Here is an 18,037-nt window from a genome sequence, read left to right as displayed (position 1 = left end):
TACCTGCAGCATAGCATCTCCGCTCATCTTTCCGCTTTCTTTTTTCGCTCACTTTTTCCTTACTCCGTGGTAATGACCCAATATAGATGGATTTTCACGTCTATTCACAAAAGGTTTTTTGTGTCGCGACAAAGGCCGTGATTATCCTAAGCCCGGACGGGTTTAATTCACTTCCGACTAGCTGTGTTGAATCATCCGTCTTTTGTCAAGGTTGCAGAATTTATAAATCTTTATTGGGAGGCGTACATGGAAATCTTTAAAATGTGGTTAGGGGAGAATATTTTTATTTCAATAAGTGATTATTTTTTAAAAGATATAGAAGCTTTTTTCCAAAATCAGCATCCGCAAGTTTGATTAAGAGCGCGGGCACACTACAAAGATTTAATAGGCCGATAGTTGATTTTTGTTCATAAGGTTTGCTCTTAAGGTAAGGTTTGGGCAGTTATTCGGTATCTGACTGACTAAAAACTTTGATGCCTACCTAGACCCGACTAAATAGTCTGTACTGTACGCGCGAGTTTAGTAACACATTTTCCTGAATACAGGTCCTCAGAAATGTAGTGTACGTATCGGTAAGCTGTATAGTTAGTAGATAGGTATAACTGCCTCGTTGGTCTAGCTGTCGCAAGTGCGGCTGCTGAGCGCGAGGTCTCGGGTTCGATTCCCGAGTCGGGCCGAAATCGCTTTGTGGGTTTTAGAAGACTTTCACATAGCAGCCCGGAGCCTGGAAGGTGGTGATTGATACACCCGTGAATCGGAGAGCACGTAAATGTCGGTCCTGCGCCTGATCTCTTTCCGGTCGTGTCGGATTGCCGTCCCATCGGGCTATGAAAGTGAAGGAATAGGGAGTGCACCTGTGTCTGCGCAAATGCTTGTGCACTATAATATGTCCTGCGTAGTTGGCTAATCTCCTTACACGAGAACAGCCGCCGTAGCCGATCGGCTAGGAGGACATCAGATAGGTATACATAATTTGCTACTCTATTTCCATATTCAATTATATTTCATGCTAACCCTATGCAGAAAACATTCATCATAGCAGGTTAACGGCTACGACTCATGAGTTTATACACTACACTCTGAACTGCTGATAAATTACTCTATAGAGTTCTTTTGACGTGTGAGAAATTAGTAAGGATCTGGGTGTTGATATAGTCGAGAAAGTTATAGTATTGGTACCATCGATTAAAAGTTCGTTATGAAAATGATTACATATTTTATTTACATTATACAAGCTGTTGATTTGCATCCGTGCCATATTCAAGGACGTAATTATGCTAATGATTCTCGACCCAAATAAACAAAAAAATTGGTACGTCATTTTTTTTTCAATTTTTTTTTGCGGAATTCCGTCAATGTCATTTAGCCGTATTAAAACTTAGCGCGTGTGTTACTGGGCTTAAAACCGTGCTGCGCCCTCACACAAACGCAAACACAAAGCATACGCAACGATTATTCATAAATTTCATTCATAAAATTGGATTACTTCTGAAATACTACGACATTACAATGACAAAAAAAGCAGTGCATATTAGCTATTTCCCGTCTACTGTAATTACAATCGATTATTTAGGTATTTTATGTCCTCCTCCTGACGTATGGCACAAATGCAAATCAACACCTTGTATGTATTATGAAGCTGAAGATTTTGTAGGAACGCAATAATTTCAAGAACTACTGGTCCGATTTAAAAAATGTTTTCACTGTTGGATAGCCCATTTATCTCTTGATGTTATAGGGTATTTTTTTATCATCATGCAGAAGCTCCCATAGGACGTGGTTGAAATTGATGGCAAAAGCTAATGGCTTAATATCGGGAATAAATTGATCCTATGGTTAATGATCCTCTGTTGAGGCAACCTTAGTTAGCCGTTTCACCTCCCCAATCCTAACAAAAGTAAACGAATAATATTATTTTTCCTGTTAATTTTGCGGCCAGTTAATTAAAGCAAACTGAGAGAAATGTTCCTGCAAATATTCTCAGTCATTCAAAATTACACCTTATTCCATTCCAATAAGGTCTTTTTTTCGTGCATCCTTTTTGCGTTTGTTGGGTTGTAAATCACTTTCGAAAGCAATTTTGGTCCACCCCTACACCGTGTATTGTGAGAAACGGCGTCTACTTAGTTACCCGTAGCCCTGATTTATAAAAGTCTCCTCAAACAAATCTTATCTTTATTGCCTTTAGAATAAGACAACAAATCACTTTACTATAACTTTGTACCATTTATCTTTAAAGTAATGGTTATATTTCGGTACAGTCGCGATGTTTGCATATTTTTATTTTTATGATGTGCAAAAATTTAGAGCGTAATTTACGTTAAATTATGGATGGAAAACTCAGTGTTGAGACAGCTTTGTTTTGTAATGAGAAAATTTTTACATCTAGTACTTGCTTCCTTGCTTAGATAAGATCTAAGCTACCGCCCCTCTAATTTTCATCTTAATCGGCCCAGCCGTTCACGCGTGATGGTGTGAGCAAGGAATACAGGGATTCAAGACAGTACTATGGCTAAGATCAGGTAAGTACATTAGAAGCTGACAACTTACATCTTGTAATACTTTGATACCCCCAAGAATTTTGTTCGAATTTCAAACCGTTTTTCCCCAAATAAATATTTTTTACCCCACTCAGTGTCATTCAAACCGAAGTGGCCAGGATTTCCTTGTTCGAGGGGATTTTTGAAGAAAGAACAGTGAGTTACTAACTGTCAACGTAAAAAGGCGAAATAAAAAGGCGCTTTATATCTTCTGAAGTAATTTAGAGATCTTTTTGTTGATAACATTTTTTTTCAGCAAGTCTGTCGGACTGTTAAGCTTAGAAATGTTTTTTTTGGCACTCTCTCTAAGTTTGGCAGAAAGAGGAAAATAGTTCAATCGCTTATTTTAGCTTACCAGGGCTATTAATGCCTTTCATGCTTATTTTCCTAACTATACCCATTGGTCTCGGCTTCTAGTTTAACCGGGTGGATTTGAGTACCAGTATTTTCCAAGGAGACACTGCTTATCTGACCTCATCTACCCATTTACCCGGGCAGCCCAATAGCAGGTATTACCCAATACCTTGAGAAGACTGATTGACAACCAGTCTTACAACCTTATGAAGACTGGTAGGTACTGTTTTCCGACTACTGAAAGATGCTTAATGACAGACACATTGGATAGATATGTTACCGATATTCACCCCTAAAATAACCAATACGGATCACAATTGATTACAAACCTATCAAATATATACATATATACCCACACGCATGAACACACACATACACGTAAATCATAAAATGTAATAATATATATAATATTAATGTCAAATAATTTTTGTTAATAATTCTAATCTATGTATATTTCAGCTTGTTTACTCTCAACTATTACTCAATCTCAATTACTATATCTCAATTATTACTGTGTGCTTCTTAATTGGCGTATTGTTATGTTTATAAATTATGTATTAAGATTGTCAGCTGTGAAGAACCTATATGAAAGAAATATACAACGTTATTTTTTGTTTATGCGAAACCTGATACACCTATCCAGTATTTTTATGTAAAGAATCTATGTACGAAATTTCAAAACCGTATCATGAAAAATCACAAAGTTATAAGCTTGTTAAGTTACGGGACTGTCCGTAAAAATACATAATCACCACAAAACGCACATGCCGCGCAACGCGATAGCACTGTGCGCTCGCGCCCGCTATGAACTCGCCGTGACCTTTGTTGTGCGAGAATAAATACTTATTTGTGGTGTCCAACATTCAAAGTTTTTTAGATAATTTTGGGAAAAAATATAACATGGTGTAAAAACTATTGGAATCGATTCAGTTACTGATTCTGAACAAACTATATTCAGGTTTCGTACAAACAAAAAATAACGTTGTATAAATAAATAAATAAATTTCAATACACCAACCAAAATGACGAAACCAACACGAACGACCACGTGACTCGATTCAAATGAAGCCATATTGTTTCTCGTTTGAAATTGGAACGAGCAAGCGCTCAGCGGTTTGTGAATGCGTTCCCGCCATCGTTGTACAATGGCGGTGATTGTCAATCTGTTACCGTGAATATTGTTGAATCAGCAAACTACAAAATGTTTTTAGCATTTTTTAAAGGTTAGTAGGCGATTAGAGATTCCGTTTTTATAATAGTTCTTATCGCAAAACAACGGATAAATATCGATGTTTTAGAAATCCGCAGTCAAAACTGTGTTTTTTCAAGTGGCAGTTTTGTTGGGTGGGGAGATAGCCTTCCCTAGCAAATTCGGTCACGGACAAAATGCATATTGTTTTCAATGGCTTATTAATACTTCCTGATGTTGATAGTTTTCACATTTAACCCCTTGTATACGCAGATCTACGCGAGACACAATGGATTTTCTATTGTTCTCTAATTCGCGGTTTTCATCAGCGTCATTCAGCTTCATTCAAGAGGTTAATATTACTACAAGGCCTAATAATATCTATGCCTTATGCTGGGCGTAAAACATTTCTATTATAAAATTCAGGTCACGATCGCGTATTGAAACTCATTAGTTTCAGTGTTCGCAATCAACTTCTTTACAAGACTTGATTAAAAACGAGATAGACAGAATATTAGCTTTCTCTCTCACTCAATCACGCTATCTCTCTCCTAACCTATTATTCTCCCTTCTTTGATTACAACCGACCTATTTCTAGCATCAATTGTTACGCACTTCAGTCGAGGCATATTATAGACTAGCCGTTTTCCCGCGGTTTCACCCGCGTCTCGCGGGAACTACTACCCGTACGGGATAAAATAAAGCTTATGTTACCATATGTTCTCTCGAAAAAATGGGACTACTCGGGAAAAGTGTAGCTTTCCAACAGAGATAGAATTTTTAAAGTCTGTTCAGGAGTTGTTGAGTTTATCCATTGCAAACAAAACTACAATTTTTTTCCTCTTTATAATATTAGTATAGACAAGTCGTCTCCCGCGGTTTCACCCGCGTAACGTGATAGGAGTGTACGTGGATAGGAGTGTGTGCTTTCCAAAGAATGAAAGATTTTTTCAAATCGGCCCAGTTGTATCGGAGCCTTGATTTTACAAACAAACAAACGAATGATTCCTCATTATTATGTGAGTATACATAGATTGTACAATGAATAGATCTGCCCCTCTTTAGTTTCCAAGTGTTTTCACCTCATCAGATAGTGACGTCATAATGTATTGTTGTTTGGTCCTTATGTATTTTGTGGTCCTCCTTGAGAGTGAGATGTGTTATGGGGAAAATGACACTTTACCTCGTGAAAAATACATTTTGTAATAGGAGTTGTCTTCGCAGAGATAATGAAATTATTCCGACTAAAGACTCTTACAATATATTTTTTGAAACGAATTAGAAATAACTTAATTACTGTCTCTGTTAGTTACTGTCGCTGTATTGTTATTCTTTTATCTTAATTTTTTCTACTATTATTACATGTATTTTATATATTTTATCGTTTATTGACTATTTATTTTCTATATCTTTAGTATTTATCGTATATTTATCAATTATATGTACACCCTAAACTACCCATTTTTAAACTATTCTGCAGATAAACTCCATCCAAAGGTTGTCTGGAAGAAATTGCTGATTAGCGATAAGACCGCCATTTGTACTCTTCTTTGTGTATTGTGATGTCCTGTGTTGTAAATTTTCTTTTTTCTTGGTGTACAATAAAGCATAATCTATCTATCTATCTATCTAATTATTTAAGTTATTAAGCTTAATTTTATTTTGTAGCATTAGGTAATTTTGCACAATTTTCTTTGGACTGCTTTTCTTAAAATATCTGTGTCTTGATGTATATAATTTCATATCCTTCATTTATTAATATAATATTTCTCATTATATCATTGTGGAGTCATGATTACCATTCAAATAATGATAAATACAACATTACACGGAAACATCGTAAACCAAACCTTTGTGGTAAAACCTAATTTATTTAGAACACGTTAATTCACCACATTGAACTATAATGTTTCACATAACATGTAGTTAAAGCGACCTCAGACGGAATGTATGTTTGTGCGGTCATTCTAAATTACGGTAAAACGCAACCGCAACAGTCAGTGTGGAAAACCTTTATAAATTCTGATAGTTTGCGGTTTTTTAACGGCGTTTTGTGTTTGCTTGCTTTTATAGTTTTTGTAGCAGATGTGTTTTGGTGTGTCTTTGTCGTAACAGACTGTGTTTGGGTGCTGAAAACCTTACTGTTTTAAAACGAAAGTCGTATTTTCAGATAAAAATATAAGTTGTGAGAAACTACTTAACAGTGATATAAATAATCATATGTTTTCCAATATCTGAATCTTTGGCAACGAATTGTTTTGCATTAAAGCAAGAATGAAATTACTTTCGTGAGGCTGCTCTGAATTTTCTAGATCACATGTGTATTGGATATCAGAAATAAGAGATAGGGACAAAGGTTCTCTATTTAGCTTCCATATTAACAAATAACAGCAACAACTTTAGCTAATTAACAAAAACTTCCTCTATAAATAAACACCCAAAAAACAGAAAAGAGGATCAATTACCAAGTTGCTCTAATCCAATTTCATTAAAGTTATCAGCCAAGTTACAAGAGTCCAAACTGTCACAGTATCTTAAGATTGTTCACCAATTCCCTTAGTACAAAAGTTGGACAACAGTTGTACAACATTTGGCCAACATCGACCAACAGCCAACTTGTGTGTACAAGTTTCCTAATAATACCCCAGGGACGCAAACGACCTTTAAGGTGAGGTCTCGTAAATACAAACACAAAGTGGTCTGGTTAATTATAATTTATTAATTTGGGTGCGTTTAACTTTAAGGTAGAATTAAGCAATTTGTTTTGATTGCTCATAATTATCAACTACGATAAGTTCCAATTTAGTGATTTTTTGTACGAAAGAGCGACTCAGCAGTCTTCGTGTCCAATAAAATGGCTCGCTTTAAGCTGAAAGATGGCAAGAAATAAAAGTAGTTTCTAACTGCAAACAATGCCAACGACAACCATTAAAGTTTCAGCAAGTTTAAAGATCCTAATCGGTAAGAATTCATGGCTGGCAATAAACGTATTTTATTTGAACACGACACTTGGTGACGTTATTACACCCGGTCGCAATCCGCAATAAGAAAGTCGCGCGGTCGTTATTTCGGAACCCAACCTTAAATGGTTGGTGTCAATCTTGTTAAGGAATAAAGTTTTAATTAACTGTTTTATTGTTTCAAGTCTGAACGGAATATGAAAGCACAATTTTTGACGGAAAAATAATTAGGTTTTATTGTTTATCTTTGCGAGTTTTGACGTCTCTATGATAAGTTCTGAAATTAGTTTATTCATGAATTTTAATTCTTGCAGCCGACTGCATGAAGCTGCACTACTGTTTTGTATATGTATTTAAATGCAACCGTTCAGTCGCTACCAGATATCAGAAATGTACCTTTAGGTTGTAAAGTTAGGATTCCCTTTCATTAGAATTGTTACTTATCAGTACCTAAACAAATCCTTCCTCTATCCGTCTCCTAAACCCCATCATTATTAGGATTATTACCTAACTTATAACACTGGTAATTAGCGAGCTTTACACCTCGCACCTCGCTCTCAGCACGTCGACGTGATTAGATAAACATCGGATGGCGTGACGACGCGGGAATTAAGAACCCCCAGTACTTCCTATATTGAGGACAGGGACGAAATTGAAAGGACTAAAAATGTTTTCTTTTCATTTACTTTTTTTATAATCTGTTATTAACTAAATTATTACTTTGTGCCGACTCCAAATAATATTGGGATAATGGCAGGAGGACGATGATGAACTATACTTGTCTTTTGTTCCGTGGACATTATTTCAAGCATCTTGATAAGAGTCTATTACCTTCCTCGACGAATGAGCCATCTAACATAACACTGTTTTTTTGTTAATCGCTCTTTACGCCATTAAAACGATTTTCCTTGACCTCTTCCCAGTGTGAAAAATACTTAAATAGGTACTTCAACATCAAATGGCCACGTTGCTTGTACCAGTTTGATCTTTCACTTAGCGAAGGATGTAGGGTTTTTGAAATTAAGTACTTCGTAATACGAACTGGCCAAGCCGGAACCCTCTTCATGTGTCAAATCAGCGTTGATAGCTTGCACAAACTAAATTGTGTGTGTTACATTCTTTCATGAAGTAAACGTAACATGTATGATACAGGTTTTTGAAATGTAAATATGTACCTACTCTTGTTGAATATACAAAATTCATCACGCGTGTATTTTATATATCTAAAGCTAGGCTAGATTAAGGAGTCCATAATAATTTAAAGTCACGTTTTATTTGTATGTTTGAGTTAAAATTCTAAAACCTTCCTACTGTTTTCTGCTTCCATTTCTCTACCAAAACTGACGAACGCAAGTGCTATTTTTATTTTTTTTAAGAGGAAAAAGCCATTATAAAAATATTTTTTATTTCGAATACGCCGTGTAATCCGGCCCTGCGCCACTCATTTTAGTATTCATATCGCTTCAGATAGGTGATGGATAAGCTCGACGCACAATGATACCAAAACGGCATTTTCATCGAAGACTTTGTTAACGTCAAAATTCGTCGAGTTTTCAATAAATCTTACGAATTTTCTCCTGAATTTAAAATTCTCTTTGAAATGCTAATACTTTCTTTTTTATTTTTTACATAGACATTTTATATTTTATTTTTTTGGCAAAAAATGTAAAAGACAGATAATACTCTGGTGTATTAAGTAAAATTCTTCATCCGTGTCGCCATAAACTATGAGAATAGCTTATTCTGTGTTAAATATTAGCTTGTCAGTCAGATAAATAGCGTTGCTGATTGTTCAGGGGTGCGCCAAACGAGTATTAGGTACGTCTACACAGTGGTTGTGAATTTAAAATAAGTTGTTTCACTGACAGATGTTAGGCATTTTTCTGAAAAATTGGGGTCGAATTCTACCTGTAATGAATATCAAGTAGAGCTAGGTTATCAGATATCGAAATAGGTTTTCAACATTTCTGTTTATTATGCTGGCGCATGTGTTGTGTGCATTTTATTTTTACTTGAAATTATATCGGGTGTGTCGTTCACAATCTCATTAAATCATATCGCATATACTTTATGATATTCTATGGCGAATTGTAAAAAAAATAACCTAATCCATTCAGTGGTTTAACCACAGAAGTTATTTTTCGTTTTTATAATTTACAACATTATGTGTAAAGCAGAGATAAAGTTAGGAGTATCGTATGTTTTGATCAGTTGACAGCTGTCAGTTTTCAAGGGAGAATTTCAGTTGTTTGTAATAACTGACTTTTATATGGTGTTCTAATTTTTGCACATTTTTATTCCATTTACTTTGTTTGAAAAAATCATTTTTTTATTTTTAGGTATTTTTCTTTTATGTTTGTGTTAATCGACATATATTAACCAGTATATTAACGCATTTCATTTAATATGATTATGAACGACACACCCGATATACATGTATGCCATATTAAAGTCACATGACTTTAAGTGGATCCTGTAATGGGTTATACATTTAGCTTGTAACTCTTTTGCATGTATCGATTTTTAACCCCCGACGCAAAAACGACGGGGTGTTATAAGTTTGACGTGTCTGTGTGTGTGTGTGTGTGTGTGTGTGTATGTGGCATCGTAGCTCCCAAAGGGATGATCCGATTGTAATGCGGTTTTTTTTGTTTAAAAGGTATGTCAGTCGGGAGTGTTCTTAGCTATGTTTGGTGGAAATCGGTTCAGGTCTTCAAGGTCATCAGCTCGTTTGCTAGATGTGATAGGAATGTTACACGCTCAGTTTACTTGCAAGTATATGTGGGATCTGAAATTTGAAACACTAATGTCTTTTGGAACCACTGAGCTGGTCTGCTGTTAGGGCACGAAGGTAGGAGACGTAACCCTGAACTGCCTTTTAGTAAACCCATCGAGTTTGGGCTCGTTGAATTTGTCTTGACGAGTTCTCTTCATGTTTCTGATTGACGAGAACCTGATGCTGGAAATGGGGTGTGGCGGATGAAACCCTGAAATGCCGGAATGAAACGGATAAACCGATTTATATTTTTGCTGAAAATCTAGAATGTCCAAAGGTTAATCTTTATTGTTTCTCAATCTGTGCAATTCTCCCAGAGCCAGTTTGTCATGAGGATTGTTAAACAGCTTCCTTTGGCCGAGATCGCATATAGCGACCCCATCTTAAGATAAAATAAATTAAAGGAAAAATTAAGGAGCTCCTTTAAAAAGCATGAAATAAAATTAAATTATAAATTTAAAAAAACCCCCGACCCAAAAAAAGTACGCAATAATTATGACAAAAGGTTAAAAACGCTAAACCCTATAAAAAGCAAAAAATAACTTTTAACACTACGTAAACTAAATTTTGACGTGTCGGGGGACCGCTTTTTACCTTTATAAATACTTACATAAATCAAATGATACCTACCTAATTACAACATTCGTTTAAAAAAAAAACACGTATCTAAAGTAATGAATTAGAGCGGTCCCCCGACACGACAAAATTTAGTTTACGTAGTGTTAAAAGTTATTTTTTGCTTTTTATAGGGTTTAGCGTTTTTAACCTTTTGTCATAATTATTGCGTACTTTTTTTGGGTCGGGGGTTTTTTTAAATTTATAATTTAATTTTTTCCTAAACACAATGTATAATTGTTGGCATCCCAAATAAACAACTGCAAGCCAAAATGAGATCATAACACAAAAAACAACATGATCCCACACCCAATCAATATCAATTTATGTAAAGGAAAACATACCAAACAATTGATGGGAAACCCAGCACGTATTCACCCAAATTGATTAACCCAATAACATATATTATGGCAAAGGAAATGAAACGGAAGCCGTCGCGAAAACGATCGGTCGTGAGCTGACGCGAACTTTGACGGCAAACGTGACCTTTGACGGCAAACGTGGCCTTTGACAGCAAACGTGATGCGACGTGCGTGAATTGTCATGACGTCTTCATTTTACGTACAAATGTGCGACTGGTAATGACGTTTGACGTTTGACGGGTGATGTTAATGAAATGAGCATGAAGGAAATGAGTTGTATTCAATGGTGATTGATGGTGTATCTGTATATTGGTTGTGTTTCAAAATACCTATATACTTTTATATAGCCACATGAGATAGTTGAAAAATTAGGTTTTTTGCGTCATGTCTGATTTTTTATGTATTTTATTTTTGTAATTTTGTTATAAAAGTCTATGTAAGAAACCAAAAGAGCTATTTTAAAGTGGCTAACAAAATATGTAAATATTTACCTAACAGAATTTTTCCGTTTCAACAATTTTTCTTATGAATACAAAATACCTATCACTATACATCAAAAGTATCAGATTGTCGAAGCTTTGTCACCGCAGGTAATATTCGATTCGCGTGGGAGTGAGCAAATGACAAATTCAATTTTCCTCACCACAGTGAGACGCGTAACTTGCTTCTATTATATCATTGAATTCGAGAAATAGAGGTGTTATAGGGAAGGAATACAGTTTTGCTGTTGGAATAGTGTTGGTAAATATTTACAGAGGAAGTGTTCTATGTCAATCATGATAAGGTAGACAAAATTATAAAAAAAAGTCTGACAACCAATCTTACCAAGAGATATCGGGTTACACAGGCTGTCATTGAACATCCTTGGCAGTCGTTACAGGTAGTCAGAAGCTAGTAAGTCAGATATCAGTCTAACCAAGGGATAGCGGGTTGCCCAGGTAACTGGGTTGTGGAGGTCAGATAGACAGTCGCTCTATGTGGCACATTAGTATTAAGCTGCACGCGGTGATGTGACTGAAAGCCGCCCCAATTTAGTTCGGAAAAGGTTAGGTAGATGATTTTACAATGTATTACGTTGTGATTAATATCTCCACCTCAATCAAATCTAGTCACCAATCAAATAAACTTCATCTGTAACTCAAACATGGTCAAATCCTGAATAAATTACACCGCAGTAATTACACCTGCATTTGACTGCAAGATAATCTACCGAGCGTTGATTAAACTATCGATGTCTGTTCGGTAACAATCATGGAGAACAAAATGACTAGCGGAGATGTCATAATGCAAAATCTCCTAAGAAAGTAGCTTCGCCAAAATGCCACCCGCATTTTTGTTCGGGGCACGAGGAACGTTACTGGGGGTAGACGTTGCACGCTATCAATGGAACCCGACCATTTTTTTCATTATCCATAAAGACCAATATTTGACAGATTGCTTGGATTGGCCTCTTCAGTTCTAGTAAGTGATGTAAGCCTGATGTACGCCTGATCTACGTACCTTATGGCATTTCCGACATCTTTCCTGCCTCCATGGTACCGATAGTCCCAGGTAACTACCACCGTATCGAGTTTGATCACACTGCAGATGCTCAATTTAGGGATCGATTGGACCTGTAATTGATTTGAAATCGAGTCGATTGGTGGATTTATAACCGGTATTAGGGTCAGTGGGTAGATTATAAGCGGGGATTCGAAGTGATGGAGCGGTTGTATAATCGATCTATTAATTCTGGTAATTTGGTGCAGTTGGCTGGCGTCTGTTGGATGCATTAGAAGTTTTAAAGCTAAGGAGTCTGTTTGTCATTGAGAAGTAATATGGAGTCCTAAACTGGATGGTGATTAATGTATTCTTAATACAAAGTAATGTATCTTTCTAGAAAGGTTTTACGTGGATTCTACTGACACTTCATTAAATAAATAAATAAAATAAAATAAATAAATAAAAGTGATTTATTGACCTTCGGTGTCCCGTGGAATTCCCAACAAATGGGCTACCAAACACTGAAATATTTTTTAATTTGGTCCTACTACTGGTCCAACAAGTAGAACAATATTATAGATAAATAGACACTCGTTTTTATTCTCCTCTAAGGAACGTTTTTCCTCAAAATCAATGGATAATATCAAAATAAATTGAATTTCTTCGAATCGTGTAATGCACGGAAAGTTTTCTTACGTGGAACTCTTGGGAATGCATGAAGAAAATCGATGTATGAATCTGAATATATTATTATTTATCCCTAATGCTACCTAGTATTTACTTGTCAAAAGTATTACATTGATACGTGTTTGTAATTTGTCTTGAATGGTGTAAGTCTCACTTTGAAGGCGTTCTATTTATACAATGAAATAATATTTCTGTGAAAAAGTAAATAAAAATAAATAGATAGATCATCCAACTATTATTCCGATAATAATATCATTTACAGCTATCCTACTATTTATCAAACTGATCGAAAATCGAAATGCCAATATCCTGCCCCACTCGATTAAATATGGATACTTTAATCGATATTGAAATCTTATCTCGTCTAGATAATACCTAGACAGCTTGGAAGATACTGGAGAGCTGGATATAGATTAAAATATCCGAAAAGGGCTAAAGTTATTGTAAGATAAATATTGCAATTTTAAATGTAGGAAATATGTCTGTGAAGACGAATATGTCTGGTGCATAATATCTGGACAATTTATTAAATGCTTTTCATTGTATCTATCTTCTACATAAAATACTTAGGTTTTTTAATAACCAAGAAACATATTTCTCTTAAATATTTTTCATGATACTTGTTTTCTTTACGATGTAACAAAAATATAGCCTCCAGGAAGAATAGCCAACGTGGTTGTTGTGAATGGAAATTCTCTATGCATTTTTGCCAACCGAATAAACAAAATATTTTCATGACTAGGTAAATGTATGTGCATCAGGGTTTCTTAAAAAATAAATAGAAGTAAATGGAATGATAAGTTTAAACTTCTATTATTTTAGTATCATAACTGAAACATTTACAACCAACTCATTACTTTCATCCACACAAGGGCCAGAAATGAAAAGCATCAAGGCTTTTGGTCCTTTAGCACATAACCTCATTTGTGAGACGTGTAAACATTAATTAAACCGCGGAGTTGCGAATAATTAGTATTACTTGGGCTGACAGTTTAAATCTCCTTGTCATACAAACAACCACATTCTCACGATATTGTGTTAGTCTTAATACATTCCTTAATCTTAGTAGGTACACACTTGGTATAATGTATTGTGTACATTATCTTATGAACAGGTACATATATTACAAAATATATACCTACACTTTTGCAAAATTGAGCACTCTTAAGAATATAAAAAAAACTCACATTAAAAATATAAAGAAGAACACTCGTTTATTAAAGAGGGGGTCATTGATTGTTGCCAATTGTTTATACAAAGCGTCAAATTTAAAATGAAAAAAAAAAATACACCGCACAATATAAAATCGACCAAGCTATTGTTTATACTATACTACATATTATGTATCCATACATATCTTCGAAAAACATCGTAAACACCCTTCAGGTGCAGTTGAGTAATAATTTATTAATGCCATACACTTTATGTAATCTCCCATTAAAACTGCTTTCAACACTTAAAAACAATTCATAAAATATTCACCATAACGTTTCGAACAAAAAAGAACAATGTATTTCAAAGCAATCTTTCCATTTCCCGAACTAAGATAATCCGTATAAAATTGATATATTTCAGCTTTTACAAACGCTACCGAATTCAACACGAATTTCATAAACCTTTCAGCTCTGATCGCAACACGTAACATCTTTCAAAATAAATGGTGGACCTCACTTTGTATTACTCGTATGTTCGTGTAAATAATATATGGAATATACGGGTTTGCCATTAGGATTTGGCAGATTATTATCTGTTAGCTTTGTGTGAAATGGTTGTTTAATACGCAGCTGAAATAATGTTATAGATAGTTCATCTCAGATTTGCGCGCGGCCCTATGTGTTCGTCGGCTTGTAAATATACAACTTTCATTCGTGTGACAGTGACGTCGTCCGAGCATGACATGTTCTTATCGCTTTTTGTTATGGGTACAGTCGTTTACGAAAATGTCTAGTTCTTCACGGAGAAAATGTATAAGGAGTCAGGTAGCGTTTCAAAAAATGAAACAACATTCGGAGCTTTTTATTATTACATTTACAGTTTTTCATTATTTTCTCATATGTTTTTTTCAAATTGACATTGACTAGTATCTAAGAAATAAATGAGATGAAATTTCTAAGATGGATTAAATACTCCTTACATATTTTCTAGGTCGGGGTACGCAATAAATAAAAGTGTGGACTAAGAATGTAAAAAGACGCATAATCTAGTATAACAATGTAAACAAAATGTGTAGGGAATTTAAAAATTTTAGAATTTTAAAATTATATTGCTTCGCATAATGTCAACCAAAATAAGATGGAAATAATGAAACTCATTAATGTTAACGTTTGAGTCAAATTGATGAAGGGATGTTGGGTAATATCATCATTTGATTTTTCAAGTAGCGATTTAGAATCATTATAAATAAATAAACATTAAATTAAGTAATAACTGTTTTTCTTTAAACAGCCGTATACAACCCCTAAATAACTGTATTTGTACCCGACTGTACCTCTTGTCACTCACACAAAGTCACTGTATATGTACAAGGGTTACCCACACATAAGGCCGCGCGCAAGACTGAGTTGAACTTACTATACAAGTTTGTTGTAGTTTATTTTTGACAGTATTGTTAATCTTCATATCGTTGCCGTCGTTCCTTGTTGGACCGGGATCTTGATAAATGCTTGTATGAAGTCCGAACAAGAAAAAAAAATTGCATTACTAAGACGGCTTGAAACCGATTACAGTTAAATGTTGGGATGTTAGTTAACGATGAGAAGCTTTTTTTAGAAGGCACAAATGCTTATTAAGTTACCTGTTCCATGAGTCATATGTGATGCATACCGATTGTTTAACTATTCTGCCTGCATCGTGGACAGTGAAGTGGTTAAGTATAATAATGTTGATGACAATTTTATTTTTCAGGAGGTAGAAACTCAGGCACAAACCACAAAAATATTCAAAGGTTTTTGGCACGCTTGCTGGTGCAAATAAAAGCTTCACTCCCAAACGTAAAAGGCGTGAATGAGTGGCCCTTTGAGCTTCCAACTGACCGTGAAAGATTTTAATATTCAATTCAATATGAAAATCAAGTACACATGTGACATATTCCCACATAAATGACGTAAAGTTGGAATGTTTGTGACGTTGTAGATAAATTTCGATATTGGCAATTTAATGTCCGGTTTTTAATGAAAATATTTTCTAAATTATCTAGAAATATACCTAGATAGAAGCTGTTAGATAAATAGATTATATAATGGTATTTGATATGGGAAGAAGTTCCCCCTGGGAAGCGAGTAAAACCACGGGTATTAGCTTGTGTAAACATATTAATATTCTAATACAAAGGATCCGCGTTAGCCTTCATTGTAACCCATGTGATTATGAATATATTGAATATTTAACTAAACGTCGCCTTTGACGATAACGCGGTGTCCTGCGAGAGCGACGAACGCGACGCGACGCGACGCTGCGAACGCGACGAACGCGATCAACTCAAAGGAATTCCCTACATGCGGCCTATGTGACAGTCTGCGGCGAGACGCGACGTAACGCGTACTTGTTTTGAGGGCGACCAGACGCGACACCGCGAACTATTCAGAAGCGTTGATTGTTGTGGGACAAAAAAAACATAAATATTAAAGAAATCGTTTATTAGTACAAACAAGTTGGAAGATTGTTGCTGTCTGTACTTTAAATATGAACTTTCAAGCAAAATTGTAACACAACTTCTCCATGATTTGAGAAGTAATGACCAAAATCACGTAGGACATCTGTCGCGTATAGCATCGCGTCGCATTACGTCGCGTCGTGTTGCGTCGCGTCGCGTCGCGTTCGTCACTCACGCAGGACACCGCGTAAACCGCTGATTTTCGTGTGTACGTGAATATGGAACGCGTTTACTATTTCGAGTTTAATTTATGTAAACCCATTTTAGTTTCAGAGTGGATTTTGTTCGAAACATTAGGCAGGTTATAAAGTCAAAGCCGGAATTCCCCGAATATATTGGCAGGTAATCGTAAAAGGTGTTAACAATAAGTGTTATTTTGTTCTATTTTTATTTTTGTAAACAATGAAAAGACCCAATTAACTAGGAGTAGTTTTGTATAATTCTTCTTCTTGTTTATTCTTGCTATTTTCTCAAGTTATTTGGACAGGCGGCCGATCGTAAAAATAGGGAAAATTTGATCTAGCAATGTTTGGTATAATTAATAGTATTTTTTAATTTAAAGATAAATATACGAGTAATTACTCAGTACAATATTCAGTGAATTGTACAAACAAATATTTCGATGTTAAACAATTCATAAATCCTGCAAAAAGCTTTTACATAGCGAGCGGTTGGTTATCCACATTTTGAACATTCGAATATTTCGGATGAAAATTAATATTCATACCAGTTGCTGTATAAAATTCTACTTCTTACTTTATCAACCTATTGTATCTCTAGCTACTTTTACCGGTTTCACTAGCATCCTGAACCTTGTCTTTTTAAGCGTTTTCTAAGACAACTTTTATTTGTAGATGGATATATGTAAAGATATATAAAAAATAATAAATGTATCGAGAGTAACCTGTAGGTTTACGTAACAAATAATAGTTTCATAGTTTTCCCAAATCTACCTGGTATGATGACTTACTATAACGACTGCCACTAAGTAAGTAGCAATAGGGAATGCCGGCTTTACGTGTCCTCCCAAACACAGCTCCCAGAAAATCAATGAAAAAATAAATTGTTGGACTGAGCCTCAATAAAATTGCGGCGTGTTTTCTAACAATATTTACTTTGACTGTAATTACTTCGTTAATGAAATTTTTACTTCGTAATTTTTGCTCCTATCTCTCTAGGACAGCTGGTCTGTATAAATAGAGTAATTTAAATAATTATTTAGGAATATACTCGAGTTAATAAGATTACTGCCTAGCCTACATTGTTTAGATAATCTCACTGGCAGCCCACACCTAGTGGGTAACCGAATTATAGATTAATCAATCAAATTATGCTTAGTTCTAATTTCATTAATTAACTGGACGTTATTCGGAGAGTTAACCTAGTTTGTGTTTTACTGGCTTAGTCACACGTTTCTGCC

At 35.2% G+C, this 18,037-nt stretch overlaps 1 protein-coding gene across 1 annotated transcript in view; it reads right to left on the bottom strand.

Annotated features, from left to right (window-relative positions):
- The window catches only part of LOC124630378 (galanin receptor type 3), an 89,425-nt gene that overhangs the window by 37,407 nt on the left and 33,981 nt on the right, over positions 1-18,037 (bottom strand). The gene's annotated exons all lie outside the window — the stretch shown is intronic.

This window comes from Helicoverpa zea, chromosome 1 (assembly GCF_022581195.2).
Source record: "Helicoverpa zea isolate HzStark_Cry1AcR chromosome 1, ilHelZeax1.1, whole genome shotgun sequence".
NCBI classification, from domain to species: Eukaryota; Metazoa; Arthropoda; class Insecta; order Lepidoptera; family Noctuidae; genus Helicoverpa; species Helicoverpa zea.
This window is presented reverse-complemented; position numbering and strand designations above follow the sequence as displayed.